The sequence below is a fragment of the Canis aureus genome, chromosome 33 (assembly GCF_053574225.1).
Source record: "Canis aureus isolate CA01 chromosome 33, VMU_Caureus_v.1.0, whole genome shotgun sequence".
Classification (NCBI taxonomy): Eukaryota; Metazoa; Chordata; class Mammalia; order Carnivora; family Canidae; genus Canis; species Canis aureus.
This window is the reverse complement of record NC_135643.1, coordinates 8,331,915-8,345,777: the sequence shown is the minus strand read 5'-3', so window position 1 is coordinate 8,345,777 and position 13,863 is coordinate 8,331,915.

Below are 13,863 nucleotides of genomic sequence, written 5' to 3'. Positions count from 1 at the left end.
TGACAGCTTTTACTGCTAAAAGGCAATTCATTCCTGAAACGGAGAAATCTAATTACACAAAATGCTTCATCCTAATCCTTTCAAAGAATAATCTTATTTGTAGACATTAACATCCCAGATGCTGCTGCTGTTTGTCCATTATGACAGTGTTTGTCCTGAATAATGTATAAATAGCTCTTTCTGGACAGTTGCATGTCACTAAATCAATACAATTTGCTGCCTTCTGTTACATTAAGTCAGCCTGGGCAGGCTGGAGAAAATTAACCTTTTGTTTTCCTCCCCTCCCCCTTTCTCAAAGGGCTTTCAGAATTAGAAATGAGAAAAGGATCAAAGGGGACTGGGGTGGAACTGAAAGGGGACAGTGGGGAGAGAGGGAGTGAAGGGGGACAGGTATAAACGAAGCTGTAGCTAAGGGAGGAAATGTCAGGTATAGAAATGCCATTGTGATGAACTGCAAATAGTAGGTGGGAGAAAATGACAAACTTCTATGAAGATTATTTTGAAATTACTCCCCCAGATGTGTACCTGAACTAAGCATCTTATGTGTTGAGACTTGGTTTTAGATTTCTTAATTTGAAATGATGCTTTCTTTGAAATGGTGCTTTGCTGCAATATAGAGAGCTCATGGGGGGGGGTGGTGGGAGAGGCAACTGATGTTAAAGGAAAATCACAACTACATTAATCAATTCATTAAGATATCCTTGCTCTGAATCCCATGTACATGGAAAGCATTCTGGGCACTGCACAATAACAACAACTTATATTTGTGTAATTTATGGTTCAATAAAGGGTTTACACACACATAGGTAACCATTCGATTTATATAACCTTGGGAGGCAGGCATCAGAATTCTTACTGTTCAGGTGAGGAAAGGGAGGTTAAATGACTTGTCCAAGGTGATATAACTGGGACTTTATCTTCTAGCTCTTGGTTTCAAGTTGAATCTTTCCATTATTATACCATTGACTCTGCGTACACGAAACCTCTGAGTATTCAAAAAGCTCTCCTAGCAAGCATGTTTTATATTTCATTTTAGGACAATCCCCAAAATGCACGTGAAGGTACCCCCTCCCACACATTCTTTCCCATATTAAACATAGATGTAGGGACACTTGGGTGGCTCAGTGGTTGAGCGTCTGCCTTTGGCTTAGGTCGTGATCCCGGGGTCCTGGGATCTCCACAGGAATCCTGCTTCTCCCTCTGCCTCTATCTCTGCCTCTCTCTCTGTGTCTCATGAATAAATAAATAAAATCTTTAAAAAAACACAAAAATAGGTAAATTTTAATGCATAATTTTTCAAAGATTATAAGAGTATTAAGTGTGCAAAAGTAGTTTAATTTCTAAACAGTATATGTCATCTTCTGAAGATTAGAGATTGACAAAATTTTTCTGTAAAGGGCCTGATAGTAAATATTCTTGGCTCTGTGCACCATACTATTTCTGTCACAGTGGCTCAGGTCTGCCATTGTAGAACAAAAGCAGCTAGAGACAATAAGTAGACCAATGGATGTGGAAAAGATGGCAGGCTGGATTTGGCCCTTGAGCTGTAGTTTGCAGACCCCTGGATCAGATGATAATATCCACCCACCCCCAAATTAATCATAGTAGTTCTACTTGACTTATAAACTTTATCTTTGTTCCTTTCACATTATTATTCTTGCTCTTAGTCAGTTCTTTTTTCTTCTTAATATTGTTTCAGAAGAATACAAAAATCTGTCTTTATATAAATTCCAAGAAGTTCATTAAGAGAGAGTCCTGCAAATAGGAGCAAAATTGACAAAATGGATGAGAGTGCTTTACATTCTTGCCCCTTTCAGGTTTCTGTTTAGTTTACTCTGATTGTTTTTTGAGCATATGCGCCAGCATTCAGTTTCATACCTACACTACTGGCTGGTTTTTGTTTTTGTTTTGTTTTAAAGGCTTTTTAAATTTATTTATTCACGAGAGACACAGGCAGAGAGAGAAGCAGGCTCCTTTCAGGGAGCCCATTCAGGGAGCCCGATGTGGGACTCGATCCTGGGTCTCCTTGGGCTGAAGGTGGCACTAAACCGCTGAGCCACCTGGGCTGCCCTGTTTCGTTTTGTTTTTAATACCATGAGTGGATGAGGGAACAAGTGTGCAATGCAGCTATTGAGGTTAAGTTCTACTGTTTGAAACATCCTGCTAAAAGCTTGTTTTAATGCAATTCAGCAAATAAAATAACTTGTTATGAGACAGGCCTGTTTTAAAAGGGGATTTAGATAGGTGAACTACTAGATTATTATGCTGAGTAATGTCATCTTTAAAGTGGTCCAAAAGACAATAGCATAGGGAAGTTTCAAGGTAGAAAAGAAAGTCAGGTAAAGAAGCAAGTCAAGAACAAGGTAAAATCAAAGATAGAGACTTATACACCTGTTTATTTGCTCTCAGTCTCACACAACCTAACAAATGAAATTATATCCTTACTACAAATAATTTCTTGATGATCCAAGGCATGAAGCACAGGCTTGTTTAGAGGCCTGCGGCTGACATACATTGTGATGAAACAAATCCTAATGTGATCATTTTGGGTAACACTGTAAGCAACAATAAAAGAAGAAAAAAACTGTCTAAAGTTGATTCTGAGGACAAAAAATCAAGTAAGAGGCCCAGAGAAGTGATAAAATAGTAAAGCATTCAAGCCTGTCTTTTATGAAATTAAATGGGCACACTCTTGAGGTGGTGCATGGACTGCACAGCAATAGAGAGATCCTTGCTTTTTCTTTTAGTATAGGTCTATATCATGTGTTATATTTCTTTATTGCTATGCCAAAGTATTTTTCTTGTCTCCTTCCTGTTTCCATAAAAGTATATGTGAGATAATCTATTTAGAAAATAAGCCTATACATGGTGCTATAAGGTTCACTCTTGTGAAAGGCTTCAGTGTCAAATTCTTATATTAGCTTCTTCCTAGGAAAGTCTTGATTTTATATATCATCTGGATGTGAGTTGCTGGGTTTCTTTGGAATGAACTCTCTAAGAAGCTATTATTAAGTCCTTGGCTTTGCAGCTTCTGCATTTGTCAGACTTTCAGAAATGGTTATTATCAGTCAAACAGTCCATATTAATAGTCCCATTTTAACTTGGAATATTAGATTTTAAAAGTAAAGTTAACCAGTCAATAAAGGCAAATGTTAATCTCAGACATAATAATCTATTCTCCAGAAACAGGCAGGGCTTCTACAATGGTATTGGGAGTTATTGTGGAAAAGGAAATATTGTAAGATCAGATGCAGAGCAGAAAGTATTATTTCTGGAAAGTAATTTATTTGGGGGTGCCCCTTTAAAGCATCAGGGCCAATGTCACTGAGGAGGGCTCAGATTAGCTGATCTGGTTGATTGGGCCTTAATCCATCACTGCTTGAGCCCCCTCAAATGTGTTATCACCCGGGATTTGTCTGGCTACATATGATTTCACACATCTGTCATCTAAATCACAGATCCAAATGCAAAGTCCAGCACTAGGAAACGTCACAGGCATTTGTGAAAATCCTTGGAGGAACTTGGGACCATAAATCAATGGATGGATTACAGTTCAATAGTACGACCTTCTCATTTATGATGAAATGATGTTGTCCACATGAATGCTTAGGTATTATGGTGATGAAGCTATAAAGATGTATTTGAGAGTAAATATTTTTGGTTCTTCCTTAGACCAGTCTGTGAGTACTATCTCTAAGACAAGAACCTTTTTAATTAAGAGCAACCTGAAAAAATAATAAGCCAGATGGAAGCTTAATTGGGACCAACTTTGTGAATGGGTTAGATGAGTTCATATTTTTTCCTTTTTAGATTAAATAGTATTAGTAATATGGTAGTAGAAACAAATATTTCTTCAATGTTTGCTATAACTATGCACCATGCTAATCACTTTATATGTATTATAATCTCAGGAAACTGAGGCTCAGAGAGATAAATCACATGCCCATAGTACGTGGCTATCCATTCAATGCAAAGAGCCACAATTTGAACCTCGGTTTTCCTGATTCCAACTTGTGCCCCACCAAAATATAAGGAAAGTCCATATAAGACTTTGCTTGATTTTAGAAACAAAATGAGAAAGTCATAATTTTAAAATGAGAGGTTTGTCAAGTTAAATATTCTATTTGTTGGCTCTAAACATTGTAGAAAACACCTGTGGGCACAGTCACTGAGAGTGCTTTCAGCCATGACCCAGATCTCCCACTTGCCCACTGAGCATGCCTGACGCTAACATGCCATAAATACTGATACAATGGGTTAAAAGCCATTGTGCCTAGAGTGAGACAGCATGTCCTTGGAGCCGGCCTAGAAGTGATGCCTTAAATGGTAGAGAGCTTTAGCAATTCCCAACGAGGTCATATTTGATCTGAATTTTCTCATCACAGAAAGCAAAGCAAAATAAGAAAACAAAATAATGCAAAACAAGAATACTCACTTTGTGCACCTGGAGTTGTTGCCTTGCAGGCATTAGTCTGCCATCATCTGATGGCAGGATATAAAAGTACTGTTCAGTTGGCTATTGGAAAGAGGAATTTTAATGCTATGAAGGAGTTTTTATTCTCTTAGTTAACTTCCTTGGGAACAGGAAGGTTCATCCCTTTCATACTTCCATAGTTGAGCATTTACAATTTTTCCTGACTGAGATTGAAGTGAAACAGGCTGAGGAAGCTTTCATCGTCTGATGTTTTCATAGAAGGAATATTTTCTGTATCTTCATTCTTTTATTTCATGAAAATATTAACTTCCCATGAGAATCTATCTATGTATTTAATGCTTATTTCTTTGAATATTATTTCTCTACCCAAGTTGAAATACAAACTTATGGGATGATATTTTTGCTTTGATTTTGTCCTTTAAAGGCCTTTTTAAATTAACGTAGTTAACATTTACTGAGCCTTCATTACGCCCGCACCGCCATGTTAAGTGTTTTATCTGTATTATCTCATTTATTTCTCACTGCAGTCCTATGGATGGAGCTATATTATCATCCCATGCTAGAGATGAAAAAACTGAGGCTCCAACAGGTAGCTTGCCCAAGGCTATATACCTAATTCATGGCATGTCAATGTCTGAACTCAGAGCTGGCTGCCATCAAAGCCCTTTCTCTTAATCACCTTCCCTTACTTTTTAATATCTGAGAACATTAATTTCTGTTAAAAGTATGAAGGTTGAAAGTGATTGTAGGACTCACAAATGTTGTATAGCTGAAAGGAAGCCTGGAGATCTTTATTTGTTATCTTTATTTTCCTAATAAATAAATCAAGATAGGAGATTATGGCTATGTCAATAAGACATTAAATTCCTTTGTCAATCTGGTCAAATAATCCATTCATGTTAATTATTTGGCATCAAACAGAAAAACAAATGTTGTTTAACCCAAATTTCTACTTTTCGGTAGTTTATTCTGAGATAAAATGAATTCAATCTTAGACCCAAGATCAAGGTCACAAAACAAATACCATTGTAAAACTGATGACTTAAACTGTTTTGGGTTCCTACTATGTGCAATAGGATGCTCATTTATGCTACTGAACATGAAAAATGCAATCTTCTCCTCTCCTCCTTTTATTTATTTCAGAGGCTACACAATGCCAAACAGCTTGATAATCAAAAAACAAACAAAACAAAACAAAACAAAACAATTTGTTTTAACTGGATCAAGTATGGAGAGTGCCAAAGTTTGTTTTACCCTTGAGTGCTACAAGATTTGTTTTGGACATAAGCAAATGTGTCTGTTTTCCCTTCAGTTATTTTGAAGAAGTTATGCTTGCTTTCATAATAAGCTTCTCTAACTCCTATGCTTTTGTCAGCTCAAAACTCTGAGTCTCATCATAGCACCAAGAAATAGGGTAGACTGGAAACATCCATCTTCTATAGATCAGTCCTAGAATCAATCCTCAAGTGTTCCACTTCTCTGTGAAAGGCCATTATGATCCTACACACTCACAATAAAGTAACATTAGGTTGTTTCCTCCCTCTTTGCACCCCCTACACCACCTGAAGTAGATCATTCTTATTGGGACTGATGTAAGAGACCAACTACACACATCTCAGTGCTCAGATCTTGTGTTGACCTGACAGCTCCAGCATCTATGAAAAGTATTGCTTGACCTAGACACTGAGGCAGTTTGATGTAGAGATTATTGACAGGGAATCAGCCTGAAAGCCCCAACACGCCTTTTCTGGAGTCACTTTTCATATTGCAACTGCAATTCACACGTATTTGCCCTGCGGCACCATCAGGCATTATGAGAGAGCCAGGAAACCTAGAACTCAGACATTATGGGAAAATAAAAGGAAGTTATTTTATGTTGTTCAATAATGTTATGTCATTATCTTTGTGATAGGCTAATTCATATACTCTACAGAAGACTATTTATGAATTAATGGCATAGGTTTCCAAATCTGACTTTAAAAAATATGTAACTTTAGCTGATGGATTCAATTTGCAATTCAAATGAGTATTTTGTACATTTGCCCAGAATCTTTAAGTGAATAGGCTAAATAAGTAAACAAAAACTTCTCCAATCATTTTAATAATATTCTCTTGGCTATAGTACTCCAAGTCATGACCGGAAGTGACATTGACAACATAATTATACTTTTTTATTAGCCCAAGGTATTCTTTGAGCTAAAATGTACCATCCGCATTTATCTTTTTGATAACATTTTCACCATGTGAAGTATTTCCAGGGAAGTTCTTTGTTCGGTTTTCTTTTCTCACTTTAATCCTGTTCATTTTTTTTTAAAGAATGGAATTTTAGATTGAGCTTATTTATCTACTTAATTTGTGACAAAATCATGGTTTTTATTTTTACAAAAGACTAAGAAGGTGAATATCTGGGAAAAACACAGGACTAAACTGACCACAAGGATAGCAGCATCAAATTTTAGTCATCAGTATGTGACTCAAATTTGAAGTTGAACTTTAAAAAATCTGGACCTCAAAAAATAACCATGAAACATGTATCCCAACTATCTCTGCCTGACCCCTCCTAGCAGACTCAAGATCAGGACTTCTGAGACTGGCAGCGTGTTGTATCATCATTTTAAAATTCATATTAGAGCTCATAGAATGTTAGAGCTGGAGAAAAACATGTATTTCAAACCTCACTTACTAAAGATGAGTAAACTCTGATCCAGGAAGGTTAAGCCAGTAGCCTGAAGTGTACAGCTTATAACAGATCCCAGATACTTCCATTATGTCCTCTGCTCCCATAGCTGGCTTGGCCTTGTAATGTTGGCCTATCAACTGGCCTTAACTTTACCCCCTAAGTCCATTCATTCATTCATTCATTCAGTACTTAATATGTGCTATGCTGTGTGCAAAACTTCAAGATACAGAAGAAAACAGGCAAACCCCCTTACTTCTTAGAGTCGATATTTTAGGAGGGGAAGATAGAAACTAAGTAAATGAATAAAATAATATTAAGTAGTGATTGGTATTCTGAAGGAAAAGTAAAGTGGTATAAGATGGTTGAAAGTGACAGGCTGAAAGGAGGCACCATTTTGATAATATGATCAGAGAAAGCCAAACTTGATCAGGGCAGCAAAGGCCTGAAGCAAAGGCCTGAAGGAGGTAAGGACAATACCTAACCAGGTTTTTTTTTTTTTTATAAATTTATTTTTTATTGGTGTTCAATTTGCCAACATATAGAATAACACCCAGTGCTCATCCTGTCAAGTGCCCACCTCAGTGCCTGTCACCCAGTCACCTTCACCCCCCGCCCACCTCCCCTTCCACCACCCCTAGTTCGTTTCCCAGAGTTAGGAGTCTTTCATGTTCTGTCTCCCTTTCTGATATTTTCCACTCATTTGTCTTCTTTCCCCTTTATTCCCTTTCACTATTTTTTATATTCCTCAAATGAATGAGACCATATAATGTTTGTCCTTCTCCGATTGACTTATTTCACTCAGCATAATACCCTCCAGTTCCATCCACATCGAAGCAAATAAGCTAACCAGATTTTTGGGGGAAGTTTGCCACAAGAAGAAAGAATAAGTGCAAAGGCCCTGAAGTAGAGTGTGCTCACCCCTTGCTTCTCTAGAACCTCTTTTTGAATGGACTTTGATTTGCTTTCTGTGATTTTCCTGGGAGGAGCTGGAGCAGGACCAAACTGTACTCAGATCCAATGTGATATTTCCTGAAGTCCTGGATATTTAGTTAGACAATATTAGGCAGATGGGCCTGATTGTGTGTCAGCAGGAGGGAGAGAAAGAGAAAGAAAAATGCCTTTGGGGGTTGCATATCTTTTCTGACTACCATTGATAAGAAGTTCACCTGAACATCTCTCTGCTAAATAATAATAAACTTCAGTACTGTGATAAGGGACCTTTATTTAATTAATTTGTTTTTAATTGATCCCCCAAAGTGCCTTAGTCTTTTTAAGGATCCCTTGGGTCCAAGAGAACCATGGCACATTGATAATTATCTTCTTTTTCCTGATACCCAGTGTGTATCTAAGAAGGTAGGGACAGACTTCCTCCAGGGCCAAACCTCCTCAAATAGAGGAGACATGCCACCAGAACTTCAGGCTTGTCCCATTAGGAATGAGTAGGGATGGAAGGGAAAGAAGGGGAGGGTGGATCCCAAGTTAATTCTGAGGGCTAAAAATACTCTTCTACCTAGGGACAAAAAAAAAAAAAAAGGAAAGGAAATTAAAATATTGGGTGACTAGCATTTAAAGAGGTTATCCTGATCTATAACTCTTGAGTGATAATTTTAAAAATATACTTTCAAATTATGCTATGGACTAAATTGTGTCCTCCTAACATTTATATGTTGAAACTCTACCTCCAATGTGACTGTATCTGGAAATAGACTCTTTGGGAGGTAAGTAAGATTAAATGAGCTCCTAAGAATAGGGCCCTAATCTGAAGGGACTAGGGCCTCCTAAGAAGAGGAAGACACCTTCCTTTCTCTCTCTCTCTTAATTTATCTCTCTCTACCATGTGAGAACACAGAAAAAAGGCAGCTGTCTGCAAGTTAGGAAGAGAACTCTCCACAGAACATGATCTTGGTGGCACCTTGGTCTCAGACCTCTAGCCCCCAGAACTGTGAGAAATGAATTTCTGTTGTTTAAACCACCTAGTGTATAGTTTTTGTTTTGGCAGTCCAAGCAGACTAAAGTAAATTAATATCTGAATGGCCACCCTGTGATAAAAATTAATATTCATACCAAATGCTGAAGTATGCCAGTCTGGATCCCAGAGGAATTTTTTAGCAATCTGGCATCTTGGGGTTAACTTTCCAAACCTCATGGCCTCCTGTGTCTTCACAATCCACAAACTAAGTCAAGTTTGAAAACAGGAACTAAAGATTTGGTAGGCTTGGCTCTATCATTTTAGTTTCTAATTAGCTTTACTCATGTCTGTCAATAACCAGTTATATAGACTCAGGCAAACCACTCAACCTCTGTTTCACAGTTCTCCCACCTTATGGGGTCTTCTTAGGACCAAATGGCATCACGTCTGAGAACACTTCAAAAATTCTGAAGTTGGGATCCCTGGGTGGCACAGCGGTTTAGCGCCTGGCTTTGGCCCAGGGCGCGATCCTGGAGACCCGGGATCAAATCCCACATCAGGCTCCCGGTGCATGGAGCCTGCTTCTCCCTCTGCCTATGTCTCTGCCTCTCTCTCTCTCTGTGTGACTATCATAAATAAATAAATAAAAATTTAAAAAAAATTCTGAAGTTTTGTCGTTTCTAATGGCTGAAGTTTTATTTATTTTTATTTTTATTTTTTTTAAGATTTTATTTATGTATTCATGAGACACACACACAAACACACACACAGAGAGAGAGAGAGAGAGAGAGAGAGAGAGGCAGAAACACAGGTCGAGGGAGAAGCAGGCTCCATGCAGGGAGCCGGATGTGGGACTTTATCCCAGGTCTCCAGTATCACACCCTGGGTTGAAGGTGGCACTAAACCTATGAGCCACCCAGGCTGCCCCTGAAGTTTTAAATATAGACAAAAGCATTCAATGTTCAATAGACATGTATTCTATTCGTTGCATTTGAAGGGGCCCTGAAATTTAAAGCCCTGAAGTTTGAGCTGTTCAGAAGTGGTAACAACCAGTATTTGCATGGTCCATTCAGCCATTTCCATACCTTATCTCACAGGTTATTCAAGACAGAAAAGCCCTGACAAGGACCCTTTGGAGGCCTCAGGAAGAAGAGCTCCCTCATTCAGCAGAGGTGGTCAGAAAACACTTTTAGTTGCCTTGTCCCTGGGCTCTGTGAAAGTTATCGCTGCCTGTGAGGTCAGGCAGCAAGCCTCACCAGGCATCCAAGGCCTGCCACCCCTCCATCATTGTCAATAAGCGAGATGGAGAGACCTGTACATCATTTCATTTACTATTGCAATGATTACATAGCTCATTGCCTTCCCATTGTTTCAGTGATAGATTTAATTAACTTCCAATTAATCATAGAGGGTGATATTTAATGCTCAGCCCAGCACTAAGCACAGTGTCACAGACCAAAGAATATATTCTGAAGGCTTCAGTAATCAAGAGGTCATGGAAGATAGATGTTCTTCACTGAAGGAGAGGGAAGATAAATCTGTGTGTCCAGACCACTCTGGCTAACTGTTTTAGGATAATTGTTTTGCATCCAAATGATAACTTTCCATAAGGCCCAACCATGCAGAGCACAGGAGAGATAGATGGAGGGAGAGAGAGATAATAGGGTTACAATATGGAGAATTCGCTTGGCTGTAATTCCCATCTGATGCCAACCAGACTGAGCTCACCAGGGAATTCTGCGTGGATTTGCACGAGTGCAAGTGCTGTAGAGGTCTAGCTTAGGACCGTATGCTGAAGAGATGCTCTATAAATCCTTGCCCAGCGAATAAGGAAGGAGGCCCAGAGATCTTGGTTAGGTAGACTTTTTTTTTTCAGTAATCATGAGGGCATACTGACATTTTGCTTATGACATAACGCAGTATATTTCTGTCTTCTGTTTCTTGCAAGATTTGCATATCTGAGCAATGGAAAGCCCAGATTCTTAGAGCTAGCAGTGTGGTGGTCACTCTGTGATGTGTCCTCAAAAGGATGTGATCTATGTGATAGAAGGTCCCTGGGTTACAGCCTAGTTATTCGAAATGTTTTTGATAAAATGGATCAGAACCTCTGAGGAAAAGATTCTAAAAGTTTCCTGAACAGTCTATGAGAAACCCTGTTTTGACTCAGAACACAAAAACATACTTGAGAAATCAATTATAATTTTTATATTTATATTGACATCGGGGCAATGGTTTTGAAACAAATGATAATACAGATTATAACCCTTTATTCTTTCTGCATCCATCTATTCATCCATTCAGAATTACGTGTAAGCATTTTTATATCAAGAAAGTGGTCATTTCTAGAATTTTTAAAGCAAAGTTCAGAACATTAAAATCTCAGGATAAAAGAAATAACTCAAAAGTCAACTGTAAAGTCATTGTTGACAGGATTTGACCAGGAGTAAAATCAAATTTTTGGAAAATATATGGTTATCATGAAAGTACAAATTATAAAGTCGTAAAGCCCTTGATACACAAAAAGTTGTCTAGGTGTGTTTATTATTCTAGAGAAAGAGTTCATAGCTCTAAAACTGCTTTTGTGACATGGAAAGGTTAAGAGCCCCAGTGTTGCAGCCTTTAATCTCAAAGAAATATATCTGTGCCAAATTGCATGAAATAAGGGGTTATTAATCAATTCTATAGACTTACACAATCCTTGTTCTTGGAAAAAATATGTGACATTGTATCTAGTATCTAGTATCTGCAACAACTTTGCTTAAATTTTTCTTAAATTAACTTTTTAGAATGATTTCAGATTAGGGTACATATAAACCAGGCTTTGGAGATGCTATTTGCTTTAAGTCCCAGGAGAACTGCATTTGACAAATAGCATACTTAGTAGCTAAATATGCTTGTGATTGTTATTGGAGTGTGTGCGTGTATGTGTGCACGGGCGCATGCACATGCACGCTGCAGGACCTAAAGCTCTAGAAATAACTTGACAGATAGATTAAAGCATGAGGAGGTCAACTCCATTCACTTTACTGCCCACATTGGGAGTCAAATGCAAAAAAGAAGCACATGCCTTGTTTTATGATGGAGACCTCCCTCTTCACTTTGCAGTGAACAAATTGGGGGTGGAACAAGAATGAACTCTTGTATCATCTACCTGCCCTTCCAGTCAAGAGGTTGACATCTGAACAGGGCCATGAGATTACAGTCATGACCCAGTATAAAAGAATGAGAGACATTTGCCACTCTTGTTTCAATTCTTGTCATAAAAATGCATTACGTTTGGCGTGAGTTTCTGTTCTTGTTGAAAGTGTCATCATAGGAGAGCAGAATCAGGAGAAGCCCCCAGAGAATTCCCTTGGATATATCATAACATGAATCTGGTTTGCTCTCTTCAACTAAAAACTTGAGTGATTTCTCCCTTTGATCTTAGGAAGTCACTAGGATATACCTATTTGGGCATTAAAATGAAAATTCCTCTTCAAGACAAATGACTTCAACAAAGAAACTATGAGATGCTGGCTATGTGAACATAATCCAACCATGTGAGTAATTCTACCCAAGGAAAACAATAGTAGAAACCTCTCATGTACTCTCAGGACAAACAATAAATAATATGGCATGCCTGGTTGGTCTACTAGCTCCCAGCCTGTCTGTCCCAGTAGGAGCCAGTACTTCTGATTGCTCTGTGCCCTCTTCCAACCTTTAGTACAGACTTTGGTGCAGATATGGTGCAGATCTTCCCTCCTCAGATATCTTTGTCCCAATCTCTTCTTCCAATCGAAACCACCCAGTTCATTTCTTTAGGGCTCTGTTACCTTTTATACATTCTGATAATTTAATCCTATGAATGGGCATATGTGTGCTAACGGTTTGAAGTCTCTTAACGTTACTTCCATTTTGGCAGTCTTTTCAGAGAAACCCTGTTTTAGCTCAAAGAAATAAATCTAAAGGTTGTAAATCTCAGTTTGTCGGAGAGGCCAAGATATTTAGAAGTAGAGTAGAGGAAGAATGGAGAAGCTAAATCATATTGTATATGCCATTGTGTAGTTTACTATAAATATATACGGTTTTTAACTGATGATCAAGGAGGTATAATTCTCTCCAAAACTTCCTACCTATATTTGTCTATAAATAAAAATGGGAAATTTCAAGGGTACAAATCTTGTAATCACTTTTCATAGATTCTTGATAATGTGGAATTAGGCTTTGTAATCCTTCCTTAATTTTGCATTAATTCAAAATGTATTTATAAAGTGTTTATTATGGGCCAGGCCTAGTGGTTGGTGCTGGGGAAAAAAACATGAAGAAGCACAATCTCTGACCTCAGGAATTTCAGCTTAGTGTTGGAGACAGAGACGTAAGTGGATGGTTTTGATAGAAGTGGTGTGCCCTGTGATGATTTTACTTCAAGGGGCACCTCACCTGGGTGAGGAAAGAGGGGACAGTTCCTGGAGATGCAACAGATTGTGGGAAAACTGGGGAATGAAAAAGTATGGGGGAAAGTTTGCTGTTATTTAGGAAAAGTTTGCTATTATTTAACATTGGTGATAAATAGACTTCACGGTACAATGACCTAAACAGGATAGACATGGATTTATTTCTCATGAAAATCTAGAGGTAAGAGGCTTGACTGATGCAGCTGCTCTCAGCAAGTGCTTTTTGCCTTCAGGTCCAAGAGAGCTGCCCTTGCTGCTGCCATATCCCTGCTAGCTAGAGTGTATAAAGGGCCAGGAGCAAAAGAAAATGGCAAGTTGGGGTTCTATATGCTGACATAGAGTGGGAGGGTAAGAAGGTAAGAGGCAAGAGTGGATTGGCCGTGTATGCTCTGCTTAGAAATTTGGA